The 25,822-nt window shown below is 44.6% G+C and overlaps 1 long non-coding RNA gene and 1 pseudogene across 2 annotated transcripts; one reads left to right on the top strand and one right to left on the bottom strand.

Annotated features, from left to right (window-relative positions):
- Positions 1 to 1,212: 1,212 nt before the first annotated feature.
- LOC123076181 (probable RNA-dependent RNA polymerase 4) overlaps positions 1,213 to 25,822 on the top strand; it is a 35,612-nt pseudogene continuing 11,002 nt past the window's right edge.
- On the bottom strand, positions 9,031 to 14,715 carry LOC123077714 (uncharacterized). 2 transcript variants are annotated; one of them, XR_006436789.1, is made up of 5 exons: positions 12,340 to 14,715; positions 11,938 to 12,157; positions 10,139 to 10,273; positions 9,474 to 9,549; positions 9,031 to 9,377 (listed from the first exon to the last, which is right to left on the bottom strand). It is a non-coding gene; the product is annotated as an uncharacterized lncRNA (long non-coding RNA). The 2 variants fall into 2 exon arrangements; XR_006436788.1 differs by having other exon boundaries at positions 9,474 to 10,273.

Below are 25,822 nucleotides of genomic sequence, written 5' to 3' on the forward strand. Positions count from 1 at the left end.
TAAATCGGCCTCCATATGACATGAGTTTGCCTTTCCAGCAACTCAGTTTCTTCTTAAACCGATCCTCGATGCACTTCCATTCTCTGTTTGTTAACTTACGATGGTGAATGGGTATGCCTAAGTACGTGAAAGGTAATGCCCCCAATTCACATCCAAACAATTGCCTATAAGCCTCTTGTTCCTCCTTGGCTCTACCAAAATAGAACAACTCGCTTTTATGAAAGTTAATTTTCAATCCGGTCAACTGTTCAAATAAGCATAACACCAGCTTCATATTTCTCGCTTTTGCCAAGTCATGCTCCATAAAGATGATTGTATCATCAGCGTACTGCAGGATAGACACACCACCATCAACTAGATGAGGCACCAGGCCACCCACCTGATCGGCCTCCTTTGCCCTACCTATCAAGATTGCCAACATGTCGACCACAATGTTGAATAAAATAGGGGACATTGGATCACCTTGTCTCAGGCCCTTGTGTGTCTGGAAATAATGACCAATATAGTGAGGTGCGGATTGCTTAGCTGCTCCGGACTTGCTATTTTGGGTCGTTTTGGTGGGAATCGTTTCTGTTTGATTTTTTCCCCTTATTTGGGTTTCATTCACTCGTGGCGGGCTTTTGGGTTTTCTCTGTACTAAAACTTACATTTTCAGCGGAATGGTGTTTCAAAGATCCTTTTTAGTACTGATTTTGGTTTGTTCGAACCTACTGATAATTAGCACAGTATTTCGCGAGGGGGGAACGCCTGTTCTTGGACTGAAATTTAATTCTAGAGTGAACTACTTGGCTTGCGTGGCTACAACGATTACTGCTTCGAGCAATCAAGCACATTGACCGACTTCCTCTTTGCCACCTTATTGTTGTGGAGCTTGTTGTGTTCGAGTTCATCTGATCCGTGCGTGTTCTTCAATAAAAATGTCTCTGGCATGCCAATCTACACCTTTCTCTGGATCAAAATTCTCCTGGTTATTTTTCTTCGTTTTACCACCATGATACTACCGTTACAGTACTCTAATCATGAAGTCTTTCATCCAACAGATGACTCTGTACTGGGACCAATGCACGATGATGATGTTCAAATGGACGATAACGCTCCAGGCAGTGAATTGGCTTTCAATCTCAAACCATGCCATGATCGTGGTCGAAAGCCCTGCCCGTCAGACGCCTCACGGTTTACATAGCAACAGCAACGGGAGCCCTGTTGGGGCAGTTGCTTGCTTGTTGCCGAACCCAGTTGCAATGGAGGTTGATAAACCTGATTGCAATGTCCCAGAAATGTTACCCGTGATGCCAAACCAAGGAGGAATGGAAGAGTTTGTCGAGCATCCGTCTTTCAGGATGCAAGACCAGGTACAACCGTTGCAGGTTGATAGTCCTACCCCGCCATTGGCCCATGGGGTGCCAGACCATGCTATGGTGCAAGTTGGGAGCCCTGGCCTCGGCATGGTGTCTGGGTTGCAGCATCAGGTGGGGTTTGATAGCCCGGTCCGGTAGATCATTCCTACGTCTCCAAGGATGGTTTCCACCCCAAGTCCAGTGCGCGAGATCACAAGGCGTGTGCATGAAATGGGGTGCCCATCAGGAACTGTGGGGGTCCAAGCATCACCAACCATGGAGTGCATGATGCCAGCAGACCCTCTTGTTACTGCAAACGCATCAAGGGCAACCGCGAGCCGTCAGTTGTTAGCGCTGGGAGAGCTAGAGTTTGTTCAGATTTCCATGATATATGTCTATCTTGCAGGGTAAGTCTTAATTTGGTTTATATTTTACTTTAGCGAACAAATAAGCTACCGTACAACACGTGCACCTATTGTTGTGGATATCTGTTGTCTTCATTATATTGTTACTGATCTCTTGCCCTCATTTGTAGTAAGAAGATAGAAGATGTGGGTGTACTACATGAGGACTATATTAGGTCCTTGAATTCACTGCCCATGGATCGTTTTGAGTTGGAAATATGGAACAAATTTGGTCACAAGTTTCTAGCAGAGTGTGATAGGAGACAGGTTTTGTTCTCTTATTCATTATCTATTATGTTTACTACTGGCTGCAACTATCATGTATACAGCTAACACAGGATGACTCACGCCCCCACCCACCCAATATTGTTACATGTCCATTTATGGCATAGTTTCTTCTATTTTGTTGGATATATCCGTTCTGTGCTCTGCCTCTGACAACTTCCTGTTTGTTAATTGTGGATATTTAGTCAGTTTACTTAAAAGCCAAGAATTTCTTACCTTTTTATCTTGCTGACTCATGTATAAGTTTAATGAGAATAAATGTTTAGGCCATAGCCCATATTATGCATCTCCCGGAATGCACCTGTAGGCTCATGTTGCAATAGCACCCACCATTTGATGCCTATTGATATGTGAAATTTATAGTCCCCATTTGGATAAGTCAAATATATTTTCCTTGTTCGCGTGTTCTCTTTCTGTAAATGCCAGCATGCGTCTCATGGAATTATCATTGAACTGATACTTGTAGAATCTTGATTGGGACCCAAGCAAGACAAGAGTGTACCATTGCCATATCGAGCAAAGAGGTGATTCCATAGTTACGGTTTTCAAGGTTCGGAAGTTTACTTTGTTCTCTTGAGCCTTTGTATCCATTACCCTAGGATACACATCAGTTTTTCCAAATCTCCTAATTACAAAATTATTTGGTGCTCACGGGTGGCCTATTTTGTAGAAAGTGCTTGATTTGATGCTCCATTTGTCTGACAATTCACCGATGTAGTGTGTGCAATGTTATTAGTATGTGCAAAGTTTAAATATCATCATGTACATTTCAGAAACATGAATGCGGGCACTCATGGGCACCAAAACAGTGTTCTGTATATACACAGCTGTCGAGTGGTATTTACATCTTGTTAATCAAATATCTAACTGAACATTTTAATTGCTCAGTCATTTAATAAATTGAAGAAATTAATTTGGATGGTCAAGTTCATGTGTCATTTCTTCTCTAGCGTTGCAATATTGGAGAATATTTATGAATTTATCTGCCTATTCTTTTCTATATTAATTTCAAATTGTCAACTGCGATTTTTGTTTGGAGGATCTTACTTGAAAGTCCTTAAAAAAATGCTAGTCTTAGTTGCTGACTTGCTGTGAATAGGTAGTAGACACCATCTGTAAAATGTTCTTCTTTTTTTCTTAATTATTCTATTTTTCATATTGAGCATTGGTTACCAGTATATTGAGATTGCATATAACTTCGTTTTGTTTTATTTTGGCTTTAGGGGCCATATATAGAGAACACAAGGACTAGTCTACAGAAAGTTGTTGGGGACGACAATGTTCTTGTTGTGAACTTTTCAGATATATCTGGGCACACCAATGCTGGTGATAACTTCGAAACCGGCTGTCACTTTTACCATCACGTTTTTTAAGATGGCATCATCTTGGGTGTGCGTCGCTATCGCTTTTTGAGTAAGTTTCAGTATCTTGGAATGAAGGTTAAATTTTTTACTAGACGTAAATTCCTTGTTTTTCCTCTTGCTGGCGCCTATCTCACCTAAGCACATGCCTAGCAGTGTTTTTTTTATCATCACTTTTATCTCGAAAAGGGGGAGATCCCCGGCCTCTGCATCAGAACGATGCATACGGCCACATTTATTAATAAGCAAATAAGTTCAACACAGGTCTTGAAGTCTCAAACAAACGAACCAAAAATGCTAACAAAGAGCAGAAGAGTAAAAGTAAAGCCACAACCGGCTGACAAAAGAAAGATAGGAAAACTAATTGCCTATCCTATTACATGACCGCCATCCAAACCGGTTGAAAATAACTCGTGCTACCATCTCCCATCGGATAGATCCAGTAACCAAACGCTCCCTGGCCTCCGGAGTGAGTAGCGACCACATACGGATGAACGCAGTGGCTCGGAAGATAACCTGCAAAAAATGAGCATTTGTTGTTCTGTTAAAAACCAAATCATTTCTGCAGTTCCAGACTGCCCATAATAAAGCACATACTCCTACACGAATATGTCTCGCTGTTTCGGAATCTATCCCGTCAAGCCACAATAACGTGTTGATAGTATTCAGAGGAGTAATATTAAAAGCTATGAATAGTCCGCCATAATTTTTTTTGCCAACGGGCAGTCAAGAAAGAGGTGTTTGATGGATTCATCCCGGTCACAAAAACTACATCTTGTAGATCCAGTCCAGTTGCGTTTTGCCAAGTTGTCCTTAGTTATAATGACTTGTTTGTGTATAAACCACATAAACACTTTAACTATCAAAGGTACTTTGACATTCCAAACATGTTTCGAACTAGGAATAGAGCTAGAGTTGATAACATCCAGATACATGGATTTAACCGTAAACTCTCACTTCCTAGTTAGCTTCCAGCACAACTGATCTGGTCGTTGAGAAAGCTGCACATCCATTAGTCGTCTCACAAGATGGAGCCAAGCTTCCCAACGGTTTCCGGCTAGCGTTCTCCTGAAGTGAATGTTGAGAGGAGTGGACTGAAGTACTGTCGCAATGAAAGCGTCTCTCCGTTGAACAATGCTATAAAGAGAAGGGTATTGAAGCGCGAGGGGTGTTTCCCCCAGCCATGTATCCTCCCAGAATCTCGTAGAGGTACCGTTTCTGACTATAAACTTTGTCCTATTCAAAAAAACTGATTTAACTCTCATCAGTCCTTTCCAAAAAGGCAAGTCCGTCGGCCTCACTGTCACCTGGGACAAAGTTTTGGAGTGAAGGTACTTATTACGCAGAATCTGCGCCCATGTGGCCTCCGTCTCTAGAGATAGCTTATACAGCCACTTGCTGAGAAGACATCTGTTCTTCACCTCAAGATTTTCGATACCTAGACCCCCTTGGTCTTTCGGTCGACAAATAATATCCCATTTAGCAAGTCTATATTTTCTCTTCAGGCCATCACTCTGCCAGAAGAAGCAGGAACGGTAGAAGTCCTGTCTTTTCCGAACTCCAACTGGTACCTCGAAAAAGACAAGATAAACATGGGCATACTTGTGAGTACCGAATTAATGTGAATTAATCGGCCCCCATATGACATCAGGTTGCCCTTCCAGCAGCTCAGTTTCTTTTCAAATCGATCCTCAATACACTTACATTCTCTGTTTTTTAGCTTACGATGGTGAATTGGTATACCCAAATACGTGAAAGATAAGGCCCCCAATTCACACCCGAACAATTGTTTGTACGCCTCTTGTTCCTCATTAGCTCTTCCAAAGCAGAACAATTCGCTTTTGTGGAAGTTAATCTTTAACCCGGTCAATTGTTCGGATAAGCATAACACCAGCTTCATGTTTCTCGCTTTTGCCAAGTCATGCTCCATGAAGATGATAGTTCATCGGCGTACTGTAGGATAGACACACCTCCATCAACTAGATGAGGTACCAGGCCACCTACTTGACCATCATCCTTAGCCCTTCCTATTAGAATCGTCAACATGTCGACTACTATGTTGAACAGAATAGGTGACATCGGATCTCCTTGTCTCAGGCCCTTATGTGTTTGGAAATAGTGACCTATTTCGTCATTCACTTTAATTGTAACACTCTCTTTTTGTGTGAAAGATTCTACCCGGTGTCTCCAGGCCTGATCAAAACCTTTCATACGCAAGGCCAGTTGAAGAAATGGCCATTTGACTTTATCGTACGTTTTTTCGAAATCCACTTTGAAAACAACCCTCTCTAGTTTTTTGTGTGAATTTCATGGAGCGTTTCATGAAGGACCACAACCCCTTCTAGGATGTTTCTGTCCGGCATGAAAGCAGTTTGGGATGGCTGCACTACAGAGTGCGCAATCTGCGTGAGTCTATTAGTCCCAACCTTGGTGAAATTTTTGAAACTTACGTTAAGAAGACAGATCGGCCTGAACTGCTCAATTCTCACAGCCTTTGTTTTCTTCGGAAGCAAAGTTATTGTTCCAAAATTTAGATGAAACAACTGAAGCTGTCCAGAGAATAAATCATGGAACATCGGTATCAAATCCCCTTTAATAATATGCCAGCATTTTTTATAAAACTTCGCCGGAAATCCATCCAGCCCCGGAGCTTTATTATTCTTCATCTATGAAATAGCTTCAAACCCCTCTTTCTCCGAAAATGGGGCGGTCAATAAATCGTTCTCATCCGCAGCAAGTTGAGGAACATCCTCAATCCTAGACTCATCCAAGGACACGAAATTATCCTCCGGAGGCCCAAAAAGCTGCTTGTAGTAATTGGTTATGTATAATTTTAGGTTTTCCTGTCCTAAAATCGTCCCCTCGTCTTGCTCAAGCTGAAAGATTCTTTTCTTTCTATGCTTGCCATTGGCGATCATATGAAAGAATTGAGTGCTGGCGCCCCCCTGGACAACTTTGCGAACCTTAGCTCGCAATGGCCACTTCAATTCCTCCTCTCGCAGGAGTTCTTTCAATCTCATCTCCGCGTCTACTTTAGCATGAAGCTCCGTGGTTTCTAAAATTGTGGACTTGGCTTTTAAATCTAGGGACTGAATAAGTGTAAGGAGCCTTTCCTTTTCAACCTTATAAATCCCACTTAGATGCTTAGCCCACCCTCGTAAGAAACTTCTCAAGTGCCTTATCTTATTCTGCCATCTCTCAACAGAAGTCCTCCCTCCTGCATCTTTAGCCCATTCCCTGGCTATCAGATCCAAGAAACCTTCTCTTTCAAACAACGCTAGTTCGAAAGAAAAGGTATTTTTATTCCCCACATGCGTTGCCTCACCAGAGTCAACCAACAAAGGGGTGTGGTTCGAGATACCGCGTGATAACGCTTGGACTATTACCAGAGGGAATTTCTGCTCCCAGTCGACGCTCGCGAGGACTCGATCCATCTTCTCAAACGTCGGGTTTGGCAAGGTATTAGCCCAAGCGAATTTTCTACCCGAAAGCTCTATCTCTCTCATATCCAAGCTTTCTATAATGGTATTAAACATAAACGACCACCTGCCGTCAAAATTATCATTGTTCTTTTCTTCTCCTTCTAATAATGTTAAAGTCACCGCCAACCAAGATTGGAAGCTGCTCAGACCCGCAAATACGGATGAGATCCGCCAAAAAGTCTGGTTTGAGTTCTGGCTGCGCGGCACCATATACTGCCACCAGTGCGCAATTAAACCCATCGACCTTGGATCTAACCCAAAACTTGACGGCGAAATCTCTCATAACCACACTTTGGACTTCCAACGTCTCGCATCTAACCCCATGTAAGATCCCACCTGATCTTCCTCTCGGGGGAAGGCAATTCCAATCAAAATCAACACCTCCCAATAAAGTACTTAGAAACTGGGGGGAGAAATTGCCCCTTCCTGTTTCAGAGAGGGCGATAAAATCCAACCTATGTTCAATGGAAGCATCCACTAGAAACCTTCTTTTAGCCAAGTCTGCCAGACCTTTGCTATTCCAAAGATTCCTCTCATAATTCATCATGAATTTTTTTAGTAGTACGGATCCTAGCACTTCTACGCACCGCCGATGCTGGATAAATCTTTCGCCTCCACTTGCGTTTAGGCTTATTCTGATCCTCCACCCGGTCCTCACAACCGGGCTCCGTGGACCTAACAACCTGATCCTCGATCGGGGAAATATCCCTTAGGGGTATAGAACCGTCATCCTCCTCTGTCCCAGGGAGGGATGGGCCAAGATCCGCACAGAAAGTATCTAGCACCCTCACTCCCAATGCATCTATGTCGGAATCGTTCATAGGTTTGACCGCTGCTAAGTTGCGAATCAGTTCTAAAGCGCGTTTTGCTTCAAGATCCAGGATATCATTAACGGATTTAGAAATTTCCCTATCATTACTACCTAGTGAAACTCCTAACTGATTTGCATTATGAATAATCTCATCATTAGAAAAATGCAGAATGGAATTGGAAGTGTTGACCGGCATACCATTAGTGACCTCAATGTCACGAAGCTTGGCCGCCCGCCTGGCGCACCTCAGCTGCATGTCATCAACATCCGGCTGGTCCTGGAGGCGGCAGCTCATCCGTTGCCCTTCAGACACAGGACTCGGAATGCCTCCAAAAGCTATGACCTCCTCCCGAGTGGCCCCGTTTGGGGTAAGGCCTCCAGCCCCATCCCCAACGCACGGCCAGGCTGCAACACCCGGAGAGTCACGAAGATCCATCGCACACACCGGCGGGATCCCCAACGCCCCCGGCGAGCGCGGGGGAAGTGAGTGCTGGGCCACCTGCCCACGCTCCCCACCCGACCCAGCCCTCCGACCGGAGGGAGACACGGCCAGCACGTCCGGCGTCCCATCCAAAAGCCCGCGAGGGGGAGTGAGTGCGGGGGCCGCCTGCCCCGCTCCCCACCCGACCCGACCCTCTGGCTGGAGGGTGACGTGGCCACCCCGGTCGGCGTCGGCTGGATCAGCACCTGCAGTTGAGCGGGCGTCATCCGACTCTCGGGGCCCATGGATGCCGCAGGCTCGGCCACCCTGGCCGCCACAGGAGAAGAAGGGGCCGAGGCCACCTGCCCGGGTCCCCCTCCCAAACCGGTCCCGTCACTGATCGGCAACACACTCACCTCCGCGGCCGGCCTCGTCGGAGTCCTCACATGCGGCGAAACAGCAGGAGGGGTGGGAGTATGGGGGCCTCCTGCCCATGGTCCTCCCCCCCTCGACCGAAGTCATCGCAGTGACAATCGCCTCCAAGCACCCATCCACTAGTAGAAATCCACGTTTTACCTAGAGCCATATACCCTAGGTGAAAGGCAAAAAACCATAGGGAAAGTCTCTACCTAGAGCTTGCCCTAGGTAAAGAACCCAAGGTATAGTATAGTCGGGAAAGAGCTCTTTCCCTAGGGTGCATGTGGCAAGCTCTAGGGAAACTCTTTACCTAGGGGAACATGCCCTAGGGAAAGATTGTGGGGTCCATCAAAATTATGCCACCCCACAACTTTCCCTACAATTCTTTCCCAACCATACGTTTCAATAATACCCTAGGGATACATCATATACATATCTCCATATACAAATATGAAATTTGAATTTAAATCTATATCCAGCAGAATTAAAATAATCAAATTTAGAGCCATTATTCAAATTTATAAATTGCATTCAAAATTCATCATACAAATCAGATTATCAGCGAACACATGCAATCACACTTATGGTCAATTTTGAGCCTGAATTCCTCACAACAAAAACATATTACAAGAACTACAACTTAGAAGTTGTTCACATTCTGCTAAACTATGCTCACTGTGTTTGATACACAGAACTAGCCTGCTGTCCATTTGCATGTCATCGTCACCCTCTATCACTATAGTTTTCGATCTCTTGTGGTCAAACTCAACATTATCTTCACGTGTGTGCTTCAGCGACTCAACATAAACTCCAGTAGCTCACAACATACATTTGATGATGAGGCCAAACCAAAGATGCCCTGCGTTGGATGTAAATTAGAGCACCAAAAGAAATAGAACCATCAAGCTGAGTAAGAAAGACTGATCTCGCGCCAAATACTAACATGAGCAGTTACCTTAAACCAAGCTCCTGTCCTTTTTCCTTTTAACGTTGGAAACGTTTTATCGCCTTTGCATCATCTTCTCTCTTACCTATACATAACGTATTTCAGTAATACTTACAGTAGAACAAATAACATGACGTACAACATATCAACAAGTCTCAATACTTAAAAGAAAAATAAACATGGAACTGACAACCAAATAAAAGTTATCTCGTTATTAAAACAGAAAAAGGATGTATACAGATAATGCAGTAATGTCACGCATGGGTTTCACCGCTTGTACCAGCAGTGATCCCCTACTCATCAATCCTACATCAAACATGCGTGGAACCTCGCTCCACCTAAGCAAAAGCTACTCCCAATGACAGTAAGATCCTGCCCTCATATGATAATTAGATGTTCTATACATTTATTCTTAAGATCATGTAACGTTAATGCTAAAGAATTAAAGTCTAACATTCCTCACACAAATAGGATTGATAAATGAAAAGGAAGCACACTGCATTTACAAAAATCTGAACTGATCAAACCCAAAATCAGGTTTTATCAGAGTAATAAGCTATCGGTTGGCAACAAGTACTTTCGTTGATAGATTTTGCTGCAACTCAAATTCTTTGATCACTATGGCGTCCAAGAGACAACCTATACATGACTTAATAGATCATGTTAGAAACAACCTGTTCCTGTCAATCTGTACTTAATGGCACTAACACAATTGAGCATTGTTCCCGCGAACATTGAAGTTTGATGTCTGACTCTCCATTTAGCTTCAAACATGAAGATAGCTGGATTTCTTGGCTATTTTCGAGAATCTGCAAAAGAAGAGTTAGGTTCAAAAATTTGTATTTCCAAGGGAAAACGACAATTGATTGATTACTTCTCACATAAGACAGAAGAAATAAATATGTATCGGCAATGGAACAAACCGTATGTTGCTTTGCTTATAACATGTGTAAAAACGTATGAAATTCCTAATAGTTTTGGGAGTAATAGGAGAAACACAATATTTAAGACAAGTGCATGGGCATGTGCATCAGTGTATAAAATTGAAAAACATGGATATCTCCCTAAAATCCAAAGTTTCAGGATATAGATTGTATTATTATATACTTTCTAACAATTGGTGTAGATGATAAGGATACCGTGTCCCACAAATACCTATTAAATTTCTACATCCTAAATGTGTGAACCTAGAGGGATAATACAATATCTAGCTTGTAGAGAATCTAAGGCTACTATCGGATTTAGCGAAAATAAGATGATGAAGAGCAGCTTTCAAGTATTTAGTCTATAAACAGCAGAACCCTCTGATTGAGCTAATAATCTAAAGGAAATTAAACATAGATAAGACTATAGAAACAATTATGAAGATAACTGGGGGTATATACTAAATAGCTTCATCAATAAGAATCCCATAGGGTCTACGTCGAGGCGCTTTTAGCGGGCGCCTCTGCTGGAGTGTTAGCTAGTTGCTCTTTTGTGTCCGGTTTTGTAATGAGATTGAACTAGTTGGTGCTGTCAGGTTTTCGCCCCATAGTGCTCGTTTCGATGGCGGACGAGCACAGTGGGTTTCCTAGCAGTGCGTTGAACTCACTACCCTCTTTTCCTTCTTCCTGGTTATGTCTGGCACTATTGTATTTCCGTTTAATGCAAATGGAAAGGGGTACGCCCAGTTCAAAAAAATAAGAATCCCATAGTGCAAGACAAATATAAAATTATCCTTTAACCAACAACTTTTTCTACTAGAACAATCACCAACATAGATTAGAAAAATGCAACTGAACATTGCATTATCTAATAAGGTAATAATATATAATGTTTTTCCATTCAAAAATAAAAGGAGCGCTACTACCTGAAGGTTCTAAAATTGTACTTACAAATGTTCTGGGATCCTGACCTTACTTTTGTATCTCTTGGAATGTATACAGTTCTAAAGGAAATCACTCCTATGCCCAAGGTTGGGAAACCAGAAAGTATTCTTTAGTTATAACTATCCCCAAAAAGAAAACAATGTCATCATTATATATAGGAAGTTGACATGATGGCCTTAAATATAAGATTCTACAAATAAACAGAGGTCACGAGAATTTAAAAACATTACACTTCATGTCCTGAGCTCTACATGAAAGAAGAAACTGCAAAAGCCTATAAAATCCTAAAGTTGTAGAGCGAGGGAGCTCTCAAACAGTTCACAGCTAGTATGTAGCTACAAACTTTGAATGAACCTCTCATGTGTTTCTACTGCTTCTAATTAGTTCCTATAAATCTACACTATCATCCGAATCCAACATCTAGTTGAATGCCTCATTTGGCAAAATAACTAACTCACAGTCAAGGCAATGCAATGCACACACCAATTTGCAGCAAAGGCAACAACGATTTGTGCAGAAGTGTAACATTATACTGAATCTGATACGCTTTACTGGTCATGCATCAAACAAAAATGCCAGAAAGTACGAGACAAGTGCAGCATCACCTAGGCAGTTGGGCGTCATGGCGTCATGACAGGTGTGGAGGTGGAGGTGGAGGCGGGAGGTCATCTGGATGAGTGGATGACGGTGTAGTCGTCTGAGCCGAGCGGCCAGCAGTGACGGCCGTTGAGCGGCGCTGCCACCGCCAGCTCGTCCTCCACGGCCAGCACCAGTAGCCTGTCCCCCACGGCCTCGATCTCTCCATTCAACATCCCTCCCTGGAAGCTGCATCACACACAAAAAGGGGTATGCCATGAGATTCAGGTTCTAGAGCACAAGATAAAATGCTCCCAACCAAGAAGTGGCGAATGGGGCCGTGGATCTGGATCTGGAGCGGCCAAGCATGGGGAGCAAAAAGGGGCGACACCGGGGAGCAGGGGGCGATGAGAGAAAGAGCAGGGAGTCACCGGCGGTGAGGGGGGAGGCGGCCGGGGTAGGAGGGCAGCAGTTAGAGGCCATGGATTGGGGATCTGGATGGGGCTGAGCACGGCGGCGCGGCGATGGGGCATGGCTCGGTGCCTGATGGATGTTTCAGGGGGAAAGAGGGAAATGTTTGGGCTTTTGGCAGCACTTCAAGAGGGAAGAGACCTAACTAGGACCAAATTTTGCATCCTGCCCGCGCCTTTCACGCTGCGCGCCGTTTCTAAGTGGGCCATTCGACTGAAATCTCTTCCCCTAGGGTGTACTGTTCCTTTGCTTTACTATCCCTTGAGTAGGTCAATAAGCTCTAGGTAAAGAACTTGGCCCTAGGTAAAATATGGATTTCTAGTAGTGATCCAGAGAGCCATCTGCCTCAGCAAAGTCCAGGGGAGGGAGCGTGCGTTCTAGCACATCCTCAGACTCCACCCGATCGCTCCACAACTTAGGAGGGGCGGAAGTTGGCTCAAAAGAACCAAATCTCAAAGTGTTCATAGGCACCGTAGCTGAAGGTGCAGCCCCATTCCCGGGCATCTGTGAGGCAGAACCCGGGCCGTTTGGCAACTCACGCCCAACATCCTCCCCTCGCGCCTCCGTATTACCCGATCCATCATCCTTATCATGCATATCCACATCAGTCCCTGCCAGAGCCTCAGCAAAAAGATCTGTGTCCTCAAACTCAATCTCTAGGTTGTATACCTGGCCCCTATGCGTCCACTTGACCACATCGGGCACAAACTCGATATCCAGGACACTCACCAGTAGTCGGGCCACCCCGTTAGCTAGGGTAAAGGCCATGTACACCCTCTCGGTCTTCCCGACCAGTATCCCCAAGCTAGCAGCGACCCGAGCATCTTGAAGTGGCTTCGACGGAGCCCCCGAGAATCGCAACCAGACCTGAGTGAGAGGCTTGCCCTGTGGCTCCACCTTCTTCCACTCATGAAACTCGAGGATGCACTCTGTGCCAGGTACTTTGCACAACCCAAAACTGAGAAGACACTCCAAGTCCTCTGTTGTAGGGAAGTCAACCTTATACATATTGGCCTCGAGTCGAATAAGCTCCCATTCAAAATTACCTGGAGCTAACTCACTCAGCCTCTGCATAATCTGAGCCTCAGACACATCACCTTTTGTGACTTTAACAATCCACGTGGTCGTGCTCTGGGGCTCCTCAGGGATCTCCCTCGCACTAGGAGACTCAAAAACATCAACTCGGCACAATAAACTCCATAAATAGTAATACTCGGCATCTGATCACGCAGTATCGGGCACTCTCCCGTGTCATGCGCTGGCTTGAGGCAGGTATCACATAACTCAGTCACACATTCAGCTATAAAGTGGCCCCTCTCACCACAACGATAACACAACATCTTCTCCTTTTTACGAGCCCCTTGGAAGCTCTATCACCATCTGTCTTGTCTGCGGCACCGACAGCACCCGTCACCAAGGGCTCAGTCTCAGGCACCTCAACATTAGCCAGCGCCGTCACCACATCCATCGCCTGACTGGACAATTCCGGCGTCTGTTCGGAAGCAGCCACCTCCGAGGATGCCGTCGGTTCCACAACAACAGGCGGTGGAGGTTGGCGGTAACGGTTCCTCCCACCGCGACCACCACGATGACCTCGGTAGCCACCTCTCTGCCGGTAATCTAGGCCAGATGCCCCCCTCAACAAAGCCTCCCGGGGGACCATAAAAAGGTCTTTCTGCTGTTCCATCACTCTGCCATGCATAGCCACGCCCGCCGCCCGTCGACGACGAGCCACGATGTTGGCCCTCAACATAGGCGTTGCAGCCATCGTCACCCCACTGTCCCCGAGGCGGTTAACCGGGAAACGAGCATGTCCGCGCCTCCATCGCCCCCATGCTCAGGCTGAGGCGGCGGAGCGTGCGTCGGCACCGGCCCAACCCGTTTTTGCGGCGGCCTTGCAACGAAGTGGGGCGGCGGCGCAGCCCGGGGCTGCTGCCCATGTGCCTGCGTCTGCTTGCGAGGCGCCACCACGACTGCCCCCGTCGGCGGCGGCCTAGGCCCCTGCGCGTTGCCCCGCCCCGCAGCGGCTAGCACGGGCGCCGGAGCGGCCGGCCCAGTTGCCAGCGGCCTAGGCCCCAGTGCGCCACCGCCGCGACCCGCAGCGGCCGGCATGGCCCCAGCGGCCACCGGAGGTCTCTGACCCGGCAAAGCACCACCACCACGCCGGCCGACACGGTCCCAGCGGCCATCGGAGGTTTCGGTCCCCGCGGACCACCTCCACACCACGCCATGACCGCGAGAGGAGGGACATGGGCAGCGCGACCAGGTCCACACTTAGGAAACCCGGGAACGGCGCAACGCTGACGAACCCTAGGCGGCGGCAGCAGTATACTACGATCACGAACACAACGATCTGTCGATGTGCATGCGGCTACGTGATCGGTAGATGGGATCGGTGTTTCCTGGGCCTCATACCCAGTAACACCCGGTCCGATCCGCCGTGCCTCACAGCTCACATGCTGGGCCACATACCCAGGCATGCAAGAGCCCATGACGGCCCGCTCAGCCACATGCCCAGGTTGGCTCAGTAGCTGATTCAAACGGGACTCCCTGGCCGCCCGGATCTCAGCCGTCGTGCTGGTCACCGGCGCCGGCGCCGCTGCCACCGGCCTAACCTTCCTCTTCTTTCTAATCACGCGAGTCCAGGAATCCGGCAAAAAGAAATCTGACAAAGTGATTGGCTTGATACATACCTTGGGTAGAGGGCCTTTCCATGGCCGGATCGCAGTCCTTGCCGCGCTGGATCGTCAAGCGGCACGACATCATCCACAATTGTGGCCACTTCCTCCTCTGAATATCCAGGATTAAATGCCTCACAGATCACATCCGAAGGCGTCGGCGAGTACACCTCCGGCGAGTCTCCGGCGCGGTCCCCGTCGTCGTCGTCCTCATCGTCTGACTCCGCGAGACCCCAAAACCTGCCGCCGACGTGCCCAAGTCCAGGGACGACGGAAGCTGGCGTCCGGACCGCGGCGATCGCCGCGGGCGTCGCCCGTGTCGCCCTCATGTATTTTATCATCACTTAAGAGTGCAGCATCCATTTGGATCTATTTTCTAGTTTGGTTAACATGTTTTTTCCTGCTTTCGTGGCTATTTCTGCAGCAGATTTTAGAATAAGTTTAGCACAACATAGTTCAGCAACCACAAACTGAACCTCAGTAATTGGTGTTTTTTTAGAACCCACAGGAGCTCTGCACGCCTATAAATTAAGAAACAAAGTAATTGCTTGTTGAAATATTTACTCCACTACTATTCTACAATCATACTGAAGTCAATTGTAGCTTCCACAGTTGGAGTATTGAGTATACCAGAGTAACTGATATCATATTCATGTTGAACGAAAATGAGTCTCTATTTACACTACAGATTAGATAATAAGATCTGTAGGGAGAACCGGAATATTGAACTTCATCTAGACCACAGTTTTCCCACTTGCATCTTCTTCTGATTTAATCCTTACTTCACAAACTAGATTGGTCGTGCTAGCGTACACTAGAAATCCTGTGGGCAAGTAAAGCTAAACAACCTTGGCCCTATCACATCTCACTATCTCAGTCAGCTCTTAAGTTTACTCCAGGCTTGTCCAGAGTTATTAATAAAATCTACTATACCATATGTGAGACAAGATGGTATACATGCTATGGTACTAAGGACCAATAGAATTAAGCATGGCAAAGAGAAATCACACAATACATGATCAATCCAAAATGTATGCTATACGGCCTTCTTTTTTGGGTAAGTTTACTACATGATGTCCATGTAGTAGTCATAGTGCAATAAGATTTTGAGTTTGATTTCAGTCCTGTTGAGTCTGAGTTCCTATATGTGCTATTTAAGCCAAAAAGAATCGTGACTTTTGGTCCAAGCACTACTGGAATTTTTCTATACGCCAGTTATTCGGCTCTTCGCCGAGAGGCAAACCACGGGCACTCGGCAAATGTACAGACGCCGACAGCCACACTCGGCAACCATGGCTTCACGGTAACTAGCTAATGTTGCTGACACAGAATCACGGCGAACAAACTACGTTCGGCAAACAACGCATACGCCGAGAGTACCACACGGCAAAGAGAAGCCACGTGGCATGCCCGTTCGCAACTGACGGCGCTGTCACTTCCCGCTATCTATACCGAGAGCCATGATGTTCCGCTCGGTAAAAAACCGTCACAGAAACATTCAGACCTGACATGTGGACCTACTGGACTAGTTATCAGTAAAACTTTCAAATGATTTGTCAAATTTTGAAAAACAATAATATGACACTCAGTTGACTGATACCTTTGCCAAGAGCTGTGCTCGACATACCACCGTTGACTGATAGCTTTGAAACTGACCGGTGGGACCCATTGGCCCACATGTCAGAGGTACTTTTACCGAGAGCCACCGGCCTCGAAAAAGAATGCCACGGATGGAGTACTGACGAGCCATTCTTTCTTGAGAGTGTCCCTCGGAAAAGAATGTCTCTACTGGAGTGCCATTCTTGTCCGAGAGCGTCCCTCGGAAAAGAAAATCACTACGTAGTTAAAGTGCTCAGGCGACCCCTTTTCCGAGAGCGACACTCGTGAAAGTGAGTGTTTCCGAGTGTTGCTCTCGGTAATATGTCCCATTGCTTCTGTTGTGAAGCTATTTCTTATCTAATCCCTGCAACTGAAAACAACTAGATACATATTATGTCTATATCTTAAGTGCAGCAAATGTTATCATATCAAATGAATGTGGGAGCTAGGAGTTGCCTAGAAATTCCTTGAGCAACACATCACACACATAGGCATAACTCAAACTAGTTCACATAAGGTAACTCAAACTAGTTCACTTAGGCCATTGTGTCATACAAGTTCATAGAGCAAAAAAATTTCTCGAGCACATCACACACAAGTTCACATATTCATACACAGGGTTAATTCATTGAAGTTCACATATTGCAAAACACATGCACATCACACAGAAGTTCACATCTTCATACATGGCCTTGAGGAGGGGCATCGTTTCCATGGGGTTAACCTTCTGGAGGAGGAGGAGGAGGAGGAGGGGCATCATTTCCACCGCCTTGAGATTTTATAAGAGCCTATAAGATTAGAGTCACGTGAGCATTGTTCATCGCTATATAATGAATGGGCCAAATTTAGAGAATGTTCTACCTCTAGTTTTTTCTCGAGCAAATGGGCCAAATTTAGAGAATGTTCTACCTCTAGTTTTTTCTCGAGCAGTTTGAACCTTCGTTCATTTCTGCTCGTTCCTTCTCTCTTGTCTCCTCCTCAGCCTGCTGCCTTTACTCAGCTTGCCGCCTTTGATCCTCTTCAGCAGCCCGTCGGTCCAATAAAGCCTGTAATATGGCATTAGGCTCATATAGGTTGCAAGGGTGGTATTTCGAGACATGGACATAAATGAATGGTTATGATGCTAACCTTGAGACGCGTGATCTCACGTGACGCGGCGGTTGGGCGACTCTGTATGGACGGAGTTGAGATTGTGCTCGACGCACGTATCTCATGGAGCTTGCGATGCGAGGAGGTGGCGATCGCCCGGTTGCAAAGGAGGTGGCGGCCATGGCCCTTCCCCTCGTCATCAATGATGAGCAGCTCAGGATCAAGTGGCTTGTACGTAGGTTCGGCGTCCTGCCTGTGCACCTCCTGGAAGACCTCTTTGAAGGTCCCATACCTCTCCTTCGTCGATAGGCTGCAGAACTCGGCGCCATCCTTCCCCTTGTGGCCTTCTTTCCAGGCCTCTAGGATGTGGACCGGGCGACCAAGCTCCGCCTCCTGCAAAAGTAACCATCAAGCTTAATGAACGGAGATGCACCGTGCGAAAAAGTTAACATCTTATTACACATACCATGTGTTGCTTCAGAGTGGTTAGGTTGCGGCTCGTTCCCCTGGACATGTGCCGGGCCTGGCATTTTCGCGCGATCGTTCCCCTTCTCCACATGTTGCGCCTGCCATGCTAGGTCACACCACATGTCAATCAGGGCCTTCGAACAATCTTCCTTGATCAAGGGTGAAAGATCGTGAATGTCGCCTAGAGGGGGTGGGGGTGAATAGGCGCTTTAAAATAATTACGGTTGAGGCTTGAACAAATGCGGAATAAACCTAGCGGTTAATTTTTCAAGCACAAAACCTACAACAACTAGGCTCACCTATGTGCACCAACAACTTATGCTAAGCAAGAAAAACTACTTAGGTGATAGCAAGATATATGACAAGAAACAATATGGCTATCACAAGGTAAAGTGCATAAGTAAAGAGCTCGGGTTATAGTAAGAAGAGGCAGGGGAGGTATGCCTAACAAATAGAGGAGTGAAACCTCCAACCGAGAAGAACCGGCATAACCTCCAACATCGAAAACATCATAGAAGATGCGAGTGAACTCTGTTTTCGACGAACTCGAGCTTGTCATCAAGATGACCATAAGCTCCAAAACTCACAAAGAGAAGAACCAAACAAGAACCAATAAAGATGATGCAAGGATGCAATGGTTTGAGCTCTCTATGAACGATACGATCAAGCTACTCATCGAGAGCCCCCCTTGATAGTACGGCAATCGATCCTATAACCTGGTCTCCCAACTACCAACATGAGACCGGTAAAATAGAAAACCTATCAAGAGCAAACCTTTGCCTTGCACATGGTCCACTTGAGCTAGATGATGACGATCTTGACTCCCTCAAGATGGACCACCTTTCTTGATTGCGTTGGCTCGATGAAGACTAGTTGATTGCTCCCCCATACTCTACTATGGGTGAGCCACCCTTCCGCACATCTTCACAAGTCCATTGTGAGCACAATGGACGGCAAGCTTCAAGCACTTGATCTCTTCGTGATGCTCCACTTGAACTTGCACACGGCAATGTTGATGACGATCACCACTTGATGTCATCCTCTCCATGGGTTGAGTGATATCTTCCTCTTGACGCAAGCCCATGAACACGTACCTAACCCCACATAGAAATCTCACATAGACCATGGGTTAGTACACAAAGTACAATGGACAATGCTTACCATACCATGGGATCACTTGATCCCTCTCGGTACATCTTCTACGCTTTGTGAGTTGATCAACTTGATTCACTCTTGACTTAGTCTTGATCAACCTAGAATCTTTCCAACTCTCTTCATTTGGATGATGTCTTGAAGGTAAACATGAATGATCACACAATCTTCTTCTTCAAGACATGCTTGCAATAAGCTCAACTCTCACATGACCAATCTTTGGATAATTCCTTAATAGCACCTTGGTCAACACAAACTCTCCTTGAAACCAACACATGTACTCCAAGAAAAGCCTATGGACAAAACCTTCAAATATAACTCAAGGCAACCATTAGTCCATAGAGATTGTCGTCAATTACCAAAACCAAACATGGGGGCACCACATGTTCTTCCACAGGGTTCCCTCACCTAGTCAGACATAATCGAATCATTGACTAATGCATGTAACAAGCGGCAGATGACTCAAAGTACTAGCAACCAATGTTGTCACTTACCACCAACAAGTATTCTTCTCTCTCCAAGTTAGTCTTGCAAGCAGTTTTCCTCGTCATCTTAAGCCCCTTGTCATTGAGCGGCCAACATTGCATCACGGCCTTGTACCGCAGCGTGTGCTTGACGTCGAAGAGTATCTTCCGGGCTGATTTCTTAGCAAAGGCAGCACTCGGCGTATGTTCTGGGACCCGATAATCAGGTGGTTGACACGTGGCTGTTTCCTATTTGCTTGCTTTGCCCAGCGTGGCCGCCGGCAAAGTTGGGGCTCGGTGTAAGGCGTGGGACCCGCTTGTTAGTTAGTGGACACGTGGCTATTTCCTACTGGTTGGCTTTGCCGAGCGTCGCTCTCGGCAAAGATAGTGCTCGGCGTATGTTGTGGGCTCCACTTATCAGATGCTTGCCGTGTGGTTGTTCCCTATTGGTTGGCTTTGCCGAGCGTCTCTCTCGGCAAAGTGAGCTCTTGGAGTACGGTGTGGGTCCCGCCTGTTAGGTCCTCGCCACGTGGCTGTTCCCTATTCTCTAACTTTGCCGAGAGCCGCTCTCGGCGTATATCGTGGGACCCGCTTGTCAGGTGGTTGCCACGTGACAGCTTCCTATTGGCTTCCTATTGGCTAGCTTTGCCGAGAGCCACTCTCGGCAAAGAGACACCACGTGGCAACCTCCGTTTCCGTCTGTCGTCCGTGAGTCTCTTTATTTTGCCGATGCATACTGTTTGGCACTTGGCAAAGAGTTTGCCGAGTGCCCGTGTTCTGGCTCTCGGCAAATTCCTGTTTGCCTGAGAGGTGTATGCTGGGTGGCCTTTGCCGAGTGCAACTCTCAGCAAAGCCTTTGCCGAGGGTTTTAGGCCCTTTGCCCAGTGTTTCTGACACTCAGCGTTGGTGGCGATTCCAGTAGTGAAGCAATAAGATAATCCCTCGTCTCTGATTCTTTTGCCCTTTCTCAACCCTTCCAAAAATTTAATTCCTGAGTTCCTGACCTCCTGCAAAGAATACCATGCTGAAAACGGCACCGACTTGTCAATGCCGTTAGTGCTACTATGGATCAAGTCAGCACGGAAAATTTATGTACTGTTAGTGCTACTATATCTTTGTAAAAGAGGTCATTCGTCATTTATAACTACAAATTGATTCACTTGTATCATGGTCTTGACTGGTATGCCTTTATCGTCAGTTTACAAAGATGGAGGGAGGGAGAGGAGAATAAAAGCGGAAAAAAGAAAGAGAGAAACAAGAAATGCACTTCTTCTGTTAGGTGCTACTTTGTTCGCACCGAGTGTGACTGGGACAAGGGTGTTCCTTATATCCTCTCCAACAGAACAATTGGTGATGCCCGCCAGCTTTTTATGCACGTACACACTGTCCCCAGTGTGGCAAAATATGTGGCTAGGTTAGCAATCTTATGTACTTTTGCTACCCAGTATCACTAATAATGCATACTTTTAATCATAAATTCTAGGATATCTCATGTTGTTACTTGTTAGTAAATCTTGTGCTCTTGCTTTCTGCATTGGACTGCTTACAAAATAACCAAAAAGAGGTGCCACACTGTGAAAACATGAAGTTTGATTATATTTGGCGATACATTTGGTGCAAGTCATTGCCCATTTCTCTTTTTGCTTGTTTCTTTCAGTTTTCCAAATATTACTGTGCATGGATTTTACAATGCCTTATACGATGGAGATGAACATAAGATGTTATTTCACTTTTTGTCATTGTCTGTGGTTGTAGCCACTCTCTTTTGGGGGGGGTAAATTTATATAGTTGGTTTATGGGAATGACAGGTTTGGTTTGGTATTGTCCAAAACTATTACACTACTCGATGGTGAAGACCTATCAAAAATTGACGTTGTAATTGTTGATGATGTACCTTGCAAGGTTACTATCTCGTTCCTTTGATGTTTTGGCTTGCTACTAGAATATACTGTTATCTTGTATACTCAATGAAATATTTCAGGATAAAAACGGAAACATTGTTCTCAAGCATAGGGAGGCTTTGATCCACACTGACGGGACTGGCCTAATATCAGAAGATTTAGCTAAGAAATGCCCTACTGATGTATTTAAGGGGAACCTTTTGAGGATACATGACGTGAGTGTGTGCTTACATGTCCCCCATATTGAGTTCATGCTCCGGCCAGTTGCTCCAAAAGTTCAAACTGATGGAGAGAGGCGAGCAATATATTTCAACACCCCATTGTGCATCTTGTCAGAAAATATGATTTTTTTATTTCTCAATTACCATATTTGAACTATATATTAGGTCTCTGAAGGTTATGGTTTTGTGAAGATAATGACTACATTTGGGCAAATTTTGATATGCCAAAAGAAAACTTGGATACACACATGGCCCAGCTCCTTTTAGTAATACAAACTTGACACATAGTTGAATTTTGAATCAGTGCGGTTTGAAACTTTTAGCTGTTTCACCATGCTATGCTTTAGGTTCTTCCATAGAATGCATTCTGCACTCGGGCACTGATTATAGTGGAAGCTCATTGGCACCCAATATCATCGGTCACACCAATTGTTCTCTCAGTTGTGAAAAGATTGGTGGTACCTTATCTTACTTTGCAACTCACTCCATTATGAGTTGGACGGCACTCGACTTTTCACCCTAATGAGCTTCTTAATAATATGGCACACATCCTAATAAGCTTAATAATATGGACATTTGTGTTAGTAGTGGAACATCACGTTCTGTACTTTGGTAAAACTGTCTCCACTAGATCCTAGATGATTGTGTCCCTCTGCTTGTTTAATCTCATACTGAACTTAAAGAACCTGGCATGTCGACCATGTTAGATCAGCAAACACATCATCCGTAGATTGTGATACACCATACGATGTTACCATTGGTTGCAAACTTGCAATATATCATGTTACAACATCAAGTCCATCCCATTATTGTTTAAAAGAACGACAGATTTAAGACAAGATGAGAAATTTGTGGACTCTACTAACAAATAGGTGTTAGTGGTTAACTTTACCCCAAAAATCATGTTTTGGAAATAGCTCATAGTTATCAAAATTGTTGCTTGCTATTTCTAGCTAACTCTGCTTTTCACTTTTTAGTTTTATTATTAATTATTTTGGTACTATTATTCAATTCAATGTTATAACTTACACATGATAGTGTGGATTCAAAGGAGGATCAATTTGACATCGATGATCATGTAATCTGTGGAGTAAACAATATCATGATCTTTTCTCAGTTATTTTTCAAATGCTCCATTAGATAACTAAGCAGTGTCTTACTCTTCCCCTTCCTCTCTCTAGCCTCTTCTTATGCAGGTCCGTATGTTCTATAATGGACTTGTTGTAAAGGGAACCCTTCTTGTTGTTAGAAAGGTATATATTTATCATGGATGGCTTGAATTTATTGTCGTTGGAGTGTTATCGTTTAGAGCAAGTATAATAAGGGGCTTATAGCCCGCTTACGCGACACTTTTGTCTATATGGAGGAGAGAGACAAGAAAAAATGAGAGGAGTGGTTTCTCATGCAAGAGCTCACCTCTACACGTGCTCCTAGGCAAATGTAATAAATATGGAGAAAGAGAACGCGAGAGGGTGGAACAAAGGACTAGTATAATAGCCAACTTCATCATATGAGTGACTATGTATGATGTCTATAAATGACATGACAGCGTCATATGGCCATCAACTGGCTATACTATTAGCCATGCTCTTAGCAAATTAGCAGTTCATGTGAACAAATGGTTGCATGGAAACATTACCTTCATTTCCTATCTTTCCTATTTGCCATTTTGTTGTTGGTACCTTTTTTCCGCATGTTCAATTCTTCTGGCCCACAACTTACACAATGTCCTGAGTTAATGACAGTCTGAGAATCCAATACTAGTAATATAATTGAGCAATCACATCAATTATTGGTTTTCTTTTACATCATTTTTGTTCACTTTATGTCGGTCAAATTTTGAACTTTTCTTAACATTTTTTAAGAATATATTTCTTATGTTTTGCAGCTTCCTGAAAGGACTATCCATATACGACCATCAATGATAAAAGTAAACTCAGATCCTAGTCTATAAGGTGGGCACTCCTTCAAATCACTGGAAATTGTTTCAACGAGGTAAGTAACCTGGATATGCATTTACTGGATTTCAGTATGAGTAGGGGGGATATCTTGCATAGGCCATAATTTAGAATTTTAGATGTGATCGTTAAACTACTTTGGTTTTAGCAAGAACTGGGAAAGTTCCCATAAAACTGTGAAAGGCAGTTCTTTACTTGGTACATGTTTTGTCTTCGATTTTATAGTATTATTAAGGTCACCCACGCTTAACTAACTGATTAAGCTTTCTGTGAATCAGTTTGGTAGCTGAAGTCACAGAGTTAATTTCTTTGTAGTGGTAGTGCTACGGTTTTGATAAATATTGAGATATTTTTCTTGAGCATTCTCTACAGCTAATGAAATTCTTGCCTTTTGTTGGCACTTCCCAACATTTTTCCAGCAACCAACCCAAAAGGGCATTGACATCAAGGTTTTTAATCACGCTGCTTCAATATGGAGGGGTTCCAGCAGATTATTTTATGGAGCTCCTAGGGAAGGCACTAAAAGATGTCGAGAAAGCTCGCCATAAAACTAGAGATTCCCTTGAAGGTTAATTTGAAATATCATGAATAGAGCACGTATTTATGCTGCATTTTGCTATAAATATGGGATATGTTGCATTTCTTTGATGTTTAGGAATTTGTTACTTTTAACATCTCAAGTATGCATTTACCTAGTGGTAGTTATGCCTTCACTTGCAATTTCTATTAATGTGATCCCTCTTACAGTTGCATTTAACCATGGTGACATGGATGATTTAATGTCTGCACGGATGATCCTTTCTGGAATTTGACCAGAAGATGAAGCATACTTACAACACCAGCCCAAGGAGGAAAGAGAAGGATTCAAACAAGGCAGGCTCCCTGTCGATCAGTGTTATTATCTGATGGGCACAACAGATCCTACAGGGACACTAAAGTCCCATGAAGTCTGTGTGATATTGTAAGTGGTCCAGTAACCCACCATATCCTTTCTATTTCTCGGTCTTTCCTTTATCTCTTCCTTATGCTTTTCAATTTTTACGACTGCCATAATCTTATAATTTTACATAAACAGGATATTGGTTTCTCTGGATCTGTTTATCATGTTACAATTTGTTGTAGAAGGGGAATGCAGAACCTAAACATTATTTTGTTTCTGTTTTTAAACCAGTGAGTCGTTAGATAATGCATTGAAATAGCTTAGACTTTAAGTATTGGTATATTGCTCACCTTTTCTGGTCAGCTTAGACTTTTGGATGACCTTTCCACACCCACCCCCTCTCCCATAAATAATAATATTTTGGATGAACTGGTGCTTGCAACCGAACGTGTACCAGGACCAGGATCAAGAGGTGTTAGTTCAAATCCTTAGTAACTAAGTTTTAAGAACTATAATTGCAGTTCACTGACTTCACTCTAGTCCATATCTTAGGCTTGAAGGAGCCTAGACACGAGTGTGACTGTAAGTATGTTGCTCACCGTTTTCATCATCTAGCTTAAGCTTTTAGGTGTTGTTGGTGTATGCAACTATGCACCTTCATATGGACTAGAGGTTTCTGCTTTGGTTTCATGAATGCATTAAAGAACACACTTCGTACATCAATTTGATTTTTTTCAAGTCCTTGAATAGTTTGATGATCATCCTGCCCTGAAAGAAGAATGTCTGATAAGGAAGCAACAACTTCAGCATGTACCTTTTTTATATAGACTGGTCAGAACATGGTTTAATAAATGCATGGTCTGATCTTGGTGGATGGTATGTTTTCGTGCTGGATTAAGTATGTGTGACTAATTACATATTGCCAGGGCACAAAATATGTGGGACTTCTAGACTTTGGTAATGTTCTAGGTTTAATTATAGACCATACCATCCTTTTGAAGGGAACTAGAAGGTTGAAGTGTTCGTCTGTTCC

The sequence above is a fragment of the Triticum aestivum genome, chromosome 3D (genome assembly GCF_018294505.1).
Source record: "Triticum aestivum cultivar Chinese Spring chromosome 3D, IWGSC CS RefSeq v2.1, whole genome shotgun sequence".
Taxonomy (NCBI): Eukaryota; Viridiplantae; Streptophyta; class Magnoliopsida; order Poales; family Poaceae; genus Triticum; species Triticum aestivum.